The sequence below is a fragment of the Eriocheir sinensis genome, chromosome 16 (genome assembly GCF_024679095.1).
Source record: "Eriocheir sinensis breed Jianghai 21 chromosome 16, ASM2467909v1, whole genome shotgun sequence".
NCBI classification, from domain to species: Eukaryota; Metazoa; Arthropoda; class Malacostraca; order Decapoda; family Varunidae; genus Eriocheir; species Eriocheir sinensis.
The window spans coordinates 11541484-11549241 of NC_066524.1; positions in this window are offsets into that span (position 1 = coordinate 11541484).

The following is a 7758-nucleotide window of genomic DNA, read 5'->3' on the forward strand; positions in this document are numbered from 1 at the left end:
AGAAAAGAAAAAAGGAAAGGATGAAAAGATAAAAAAGGAAAGGATGAAAAGATAACAAAAAGGAAAGGATGAAAAGATAACAAAAAGGAAAGGAAGGAAAGATAAAGGAAAGGATGAAAAGATAAGGAAGGAAGGATGAAAGATAACAGAGAGGATGAAAAGATAACAGAAAGGAAAGGAAGGAAAGATAAAGGAAAGGATGAAAAGATAAGGAAGGAAGGATGAAAGATAACAGAGAGGATGAAAAGATAACAGAAAGGAAAGGAAGGAAAGATAAAGGAAAGGATGAAAAGATAAGGAAGGAAGGATGAAAGATAACAGAGAGGATGAAAAGATAACAGAAAGGAAAGGAAGAAAAGATAAAAAAGGAAAGGATGAAAAGATAACAAAAAGGAAAGGAAGGAAAGATAAAGGAAAGGATGAAAAGATAAGGAAGGAAGGATGAAAGATAACAGAGGATGAAAAGATAACAGAAAGGAAAGGATGAAAAGACATTCAGACGGACAAAGAGACAGACACATAGACAGATGAAGGGAGAGAGAAAGGAAAGGTGAACAGAGAGGAGAGAAAAATAAGGGAGAAGAGAATGAGTGAAAAGATAATAGAAAGGAAAGGAAGACAAGGAAAATAAGAGAACAGGAAAAAAAAGACATACAGACAGACAGAGATAGACACATAGACAGAGGAAGAGAGAGAGAGAGAGAGAGAGGAAATGTAAACAGAGAGGAGAGGAAAATTAGGGAGAAGAGAATGAGTGAAAAGATAATAAAGGAAAGGAGGACAAGGGAATAGAGAGAACAGGAAGAAAATACATACAGACAAAGACAGGGAGAGAGAAAGTAAAAGTGAACAGAAATAAGGGAGAGGAGAGGAACAAAAGGGAGAAGAGAATGGGGGAAAAGATAATAGGAAGGAAAGGAGGAAAAGGAAAATAAGAGAACAGGAAGAAAAGACAAACAGACAGAGGAAGGGCGAGAAAAAAGGAAAGGTAAACGGAGAGGAGAGGAAAATAAGGGAGAAGAGAATGGGTGAAAAGATAATAGGAAGGAAAGAAGGAAAAGGAAAATAAGAGAGCAGGAAGATAAGACAAACAGACAGAGGAAGGGCGAGAGAAAGGAAAGGTAAACGGAGAAGAGAGGAAAATAAGGGAGAAGAGAATAGGTGAAAAAATTATAGAAAGGAAAGGATGACAAGGGAAATGAGAGAACAGGAAGAAAAGACATACAGACAGAGACACTTATACAGAGGAAAGGAGAGAGAGAGGAGAGGAAAATAAGGGCGAAAAGAATGGGTGAAAAGATAGCAATTAGGAAAGGAGGACAAGGGAAATAAGAGAACAGGTAGAAAAGACATACGGACATAGACTCAGACATATTTGGTGTTGTTGTTTTCTTTACTCAAAGGGAAAGGAAGCTGATGGAAAGGAAGGAGTGTAATAGGGAACAAAGAGACCGACAGAGAGTGATAGATAAACAAACTCCGCACTGTTAGATAAGGGAGGAAGGGAGAGGAAAACGAAGGAGGAGAATAAAGAACAGATACGTAGACCAGGGGGCGTAACGAAGGGAGTGAGGGAGAGGACGGAAGGGAGAAGAGGAAGGGGGAAGACCATGGAGAGGACGGAAGGGAGGGGAGGAAAGGTGAACAGAAATAGGGAAGAATAGTAGGGCAGGGGAGGGAAGGGGAAGAGATAGAGATAGATACAGACTAACTGGGTTGAAGTATGGGAGAGAGAGAGAGAGAGAGAGAGAGAGAGAGAGAGAGAATAATAGAAAAAAAGAGAGAAAGAATAAAGGACGAAAAAGAAAGAAAGGAAGAAAGAAGAAAAGAGAGAAGAAAGAAAGAATAAAGGACGAAAAAAGAGGAAAGAAAGGAGAAAAAGAAAGTAGAGAGAGAGAGAGAGAGAGAGAGAGAGAGAGAGAGAGAGAGAGAGAGAGAGAGAGAGAGAGAGAGAGAAGGGGGAGTTACAACAGGCAGATAGGATGGCAGAAGGACAGGTAGGGAGAGATTCCGCACAGGTGAGCTTGAACAGTATAAAAAGGGAGAGGAAGCGAAGGGAGAAAAGAGGAGAACAGACAGACAGACAGACAGACAAACGTGTAGATAGTCAGACAGCCTTAGTGGTCTAAAAAAAGGAGATTAGAGAAAGGCAGAAGACAGACAGACAGACAGATAGATAGACAGGTAGATAGACAGATAATTAAACAGCTTTCATCTTATACATTTTTTTTTATTTTTCTACTACTACTACTACTACTACTACTACAACAACAATTACACTACCTATGTTTTCTCTCTCTCTCTCTCTCTCTCCGGGCATTGAAGCGTGTCTCTATACAATGTTTTATTTCTTTTATTGGAAAACTCACATACACCACCACCACCACCACCACCACCACCACCACTACCACCACCACCACCATTACAATCACCACCACTACCACCATTACCACCACCATCTTATCTTTCATCTCATTTCTTCTCTCTTTTTTTTTTCGTTTTTTTTTCCCTTTCATAATTAACCACTTTTTTCTTCCTTTCTCTTCTTTTCTTCCTTCTCATCCAGTTTTCATTTTTCTCTTTCTTTTTTCCCTTTTCTTTCCTTTTTCCTTCCCTTTCTTTTTCTTCCAAACACATTCTTATTCCTTCCCTTCCGTTCCCTTCCTTTTCCTTTCCTTTCCTTTCCTTTCTTTCCTTCCTCAATTCTCGTCATTTCCTCTATTTCACTTTCTTTCATTTCTCTTTCTTTTTCTCTTTTTCTTTCGTCATTTCCTCTATTTTACTTTCTATCTTTCATTTCTCTTTCTTTTTCTCTTTTTCGCTTGTCTTTTCTTTCGTCATTTCCTCTATTTCATTTTTTTTACTGTCTTTCATTTCTCTTTCTTTTTCTCTTTTTCGCTTCCTTTTTCATCTGTCTTTTCTTTCGTCATTTCCTCTATTTCACTTTCTTTCTATCTTTCATCTCTCTTACTTTTTCTCTTTTTCTCTTTTCTTTTTCACCTGTTTTTTTCTTTCGTTCTTTTTATTTCACTTTCTTTCTATCTTTCATTTCTCTTTCTTTTTCTCTTCCTTTTTTTTACCTTTACTTGTCTGTCTGATATATTCCTTCATTTGTATTTATTTCCCTTTTTTCTATTTTTTCTCTATTTTTTTCTTATTTTGTATATTTATTTTTCTTTCCTGTATTTTATGTTTTCATCAGTGTCCTCCTTTTTTATTTAACTTTCTATCTTTTTTTCTTTTCCATATTTTCTTTACTAATTCTCTGTTGTGTGTATTTTTTCTTTCTTTCTCTTCCTTTCTTCCTTCCTTTCTTCCTTTTTCCCTTCCTCCATCCATCCTTCCTTCCTTACTTCCTTTCTTTTGATTTAATTTGATGCTGTAGTTCTTTTCTCTTTCCTCCTCTCCTTCTTCCCTTCCTTCCTTCCTTCCTTCCTTCCTTCCTTCCTTCCTTTCTTTCTTTCTTTCTTTCTTTCTTTCTTTCTTCCCTCTCTTTACTGATTATTCACTCGCATACATATTTCCACACACACAGAGAGAGAGAGAGAGAGAGAGAGAGAGAGAGAGAGAGAGAGAGAGAGAGAGAGAGAGAGAGAGAGAGAGGGAGGGAGAAAGTGAGGGAGAAAGTCGAGGAAAGAACGTGAGATGGAGGGAAGAGGGAGGGAGGAGGAGGAGGAGAACAGAGAGAGGAAGAAAGAGGAAGGAGAAAGGAAGATAAAATAAAAGTGTGTGGGAGAGAAAATTAAAACCATGAAAAGACTAAATGAAACTAATGAATAAAAAAGAAAGAAAATGATAAAGAAAACAAAAAAATACCTTAGAAAACTGGACAAAAATGAGGAAGAAAAGAAAAAAAAATGTGTGAAAAAAGGAAAGGAAGTAAGAAAATGAATGAATAAAGAAAGGAAGGAAAGATGAAAAGGGAAAAAAAGAAGGAAGGTTAGAAGGAAAATAATAGAAAACTACAGGAGAGACAAATTGAAAGAAATGAAAAAGAAAAGGAAGAATGAAGGAGGGAAGGAAAGAAGGAAAGAAAGGATGAATGGAACGAAGGAAGGAAGGAAGAAAGTAGAGTGCAAAATCTCCCACATTAAAGATGAAAACCACTTTGAGGACGAGGGAGAGGAGGAGGAGGAGGAGGAGGAGGAAGAGGGGGAGGGGTAGGGGGAGGACGAGGAGGAGGAGGTTGACCTTTGATAAGCGTTTCTCGCCACAGACAAAAATTTTCTCTGGGTCGAAAATTTTTCTTCCTTTGATGGAGTGAAAACAAAATTAATGGTGGAAGAGGAGGAGGAGGAGGAGGAGGAGGAGGAGGAGGAGGAGGAGGAAAGGAAGGCTTGTTAATAGAGAAATATAAAAAGGTAATTAATAGAGGAAAATAGATGGAGGAGGAGGAGGAAGAGGAGGAGGAGGAAAGGAAAATTCAAAAGGGGGAGAAAGAGGAGGAGGAGGAGGAGGAAAAGTACAGAAAACATGAAAAAAGAAAATTTGGAGAGGAAGAGAAATATAGTGATGATGATGATGATGATGATGATGATAAGGAGGAGGAGGAGAAGGAAAAAAAAAAGTATGAAGAGGGGAAGATGAAAGTGGGTGAGGAGAAAAGAGGAATGCAAGGAAAAATGAAATAGGAGGAGAGGGAGGAATAGAACAAAATAAAAAAAAGAGGAGGAGGAGGAGGAGGAGGAGGAGGAGGAGGAGGAGGAGGAGGAGGAGGAGGAGGAGGAAACCCTCTTCAGTGTGGAGTACTTTGAGGGTCTTCCACTAACCTCTTAAAATTAATCCTTTTATTTATTTTCTCTGAATTCGTCTCTCTCTCTCTCTCTCTCTCTCTCTCTCTCTCTCTCTCTCTCGTTTTTTTTTTTTTCATCCTTGATCGTTGAAAGAGAGAGAGAGAGAGAGAGAGAGAGAGAGAGAGAGAGAGAGAGAGAAGGTCACAGAGAGAGAAGGTCCTACTACTACTACTACTACTACTACTACTACTACTACTACTACTATTACTCCTACTATAATGATATTTATTTTACTTCATCCACTACTGTCTCCTTTGTCATCTTGTCCTCTCTCTCTCTCTCTCTCTCTCTCTCTCTCTCTCTCTCTCTCTCTCTCTCTCAGATACTGAGCAATTAGATATGCTGGGCTCCAACACACTTATTGATACACACACACACACACACACACACACACACACACACACACACACACACACACACACACACACACACACACACACGAGTCAGCGTATAGTGTAGAGAGAGAGAGAGAGAGAGAGAGAGAGAGAGAATTTCAGAAAGGGAATAAGTTAGTGACTGAAAGAAAAATCATAGAAAAGATTGAAGAATGAAGTAAGAAGAGGAGGAGGAGGAGGAGGGGGAGGAGGAAGAGGAAGATGAAGAGGACACGAAGTAGGGAAGGAACAGCACAAGAGAGAGAGAAAGAAGGAAAGAATAGAAAGGGAGAAAGACGAGGGAAATATGTGAACTAAAATAAAGAAATAAGTAAATAAAAATAAAAATAAAGAAAATCATTTAAGGGAGAGAATTACCACAAAGAAAAGGAAAAGAGAAGAAGAAATAAAAGAAGGAAGTGGAATAAGGAAAGAAAACGGAGAGAATCAAAACAAATAAAGGAAGAAAGTAATAGAAAATTTAATAAAGGAAAAAATAAAAGAAAATAAACTACAATAAAATGAAGGAAAAGAAGTAAGAGAAAATGGAAGACAGTAGGTAATAAAGAAAAAAGTACAACAATGAAAAGATGGAAAGAAGAAAATAGAGTAATGAAAAGAGGGAAAAGAAAGAGGAAAAGGAGGAAAAAAAGAAGGAAGAAAATGGACAGTAATGAAAAGAAGCACAGGAACAAAGAAAATGGAAGAAAGGAGGGAATAAGGAAGAAAATGCAATAAAGGGAGGGAATAAGGAGGAAAATGCAGTAAAGGGAGGGAATAAGGAGGAAAATGGAGGAGTGACCGCTGCAATATGGGCGAGAGAAAGTCTGGCGATGGCGAATAATTCTGACGTTCATCGCTCAATAAAGAAAACGGGGAGGTAAGGGAAGAAAAGGGAAGGGAACGGAAGGTAAAGGACGGGAAGGGAAGAGAAAGGACGAGAAGGGAAGGGAAGAGAAGGGAAGGGACTGGAAAGTAAGGGAAGGGTAAGGACGGGATGAGACGGGAAGTGAAGGGGAGAGAAGGTATGGAAAGGATTGGGAAGGGAAGGGAAGGGAAGGGAAGAAAAGGGATGAGAAGGGAAGGGAAGAGAAAAGCAGAGAAGTGAAGGGAAGGGGTGGATGGAAAAAGAAGGGAATTGAGGTAGAATGATGAATGAGAGGACAGGATTTGAAATTGAAGCGACGGAAAGGGAAGAGATGGGAACAGAAGGAATACAAGAAAAAAAGGAGGAAGAAAAATACTACGAAAAGGAAGGAGAGGAAAGTGATAGAAGGATGGATAGGAAAAGAAAAATAATTGGATGGAAGGGAAAAAGTGAGGACAGGGTAGAGAAGGGAAGGGAAGGAAAAGGAAAAAAAACGACTAAGGGAAAGGAAGGAAAAGATAATGACGAGAAAAACAGGAAAATAAAGAGCAGGAAAAATAAATCAATAGAAAGGGAAGGAAAGGAATAGGAAACGTTGGTGTGGTATAGATAGGAAAAGAGGAAAAGAAGGGAAGGAAAGGACGGAAAGGGGAATAGGAGGTCATTTAGAGGGTGGAGGAGGGAAGGAAAGGGGGAGAGAACAAAGGAAAGGAAAGGGAGGGAAGAAGGAAGGGGAGTGAAGAAGTTAGGTGGCTTCAAGGAAAGGCAAGACTTGGAAAGGGTGGAGAAAGGAAAGAGAGGAAGGAAAGAAAAAAGGGAATGAGAGTGGGAAGGAGAGGTCATCATTTATATATCGCTAATGGTAGTAGTAGTAGTAGTAGTAGTAGTAGTAGTAGTAGAAGTAGCAATGATGATGATAACACGATGAAATGCAGAATGAATATGAAAATAGGAAAGAAAGAAAACATGAAACAGAATATGATAAAAAAAAAACGTAAAGAAGGTGAAAGAAACAGAATAAGAAACATCAGAATAAAAATAAGAAACAAACATAAAACAAATAACAGATAGAAAAAAAACAGTTACAAAGAAAATAAACAAAACAAAAAAAAAAAAGAATTAATAGTCACAAAATAAAACCAAAACAAACAAATAAATACAAAATAATGAACAAAAAAAATAAAATAAAACGAACATAAACCAAACAGAAAAACACACACGGATAATTCTCGAGCGATATATTACAAAAAAAAAAAAAAACAGCGAGATTAAAGGTCAGGAAATCACCTTTAATTCACCTGTGTCGTGTGTGCCGGAAATTAAGACACACACACACACACACACACACACACACACACACACACACACACACACACGAAAGTTGGCAGATACATATACGGATAGCAACACACACACACACACACACACACACACACACTACAGATAAAAGCAAACATCGTCAAATACATTATCTCTCTCTCTCTCTCTCTCTCTCTAGAAAAATATTAATGGCGGAATGTGTGTGTGTTCGTGTGTGTGTGTGTGTGTGTGTGTGTGTGTGTGTGTGTGTGTGTGTGTACGTACCATTTCCTTCCCCCTGACAGCCATAAAACAGAAATTATATGGGAATACGTGCAAGGTGGAGAGAGAGAGAGAGAGAGAGAGAGAGAGAGAGAGAATAATGAGGAGGTGGAGAAGAAGAAAAATGAGCCGTAGGGAGATG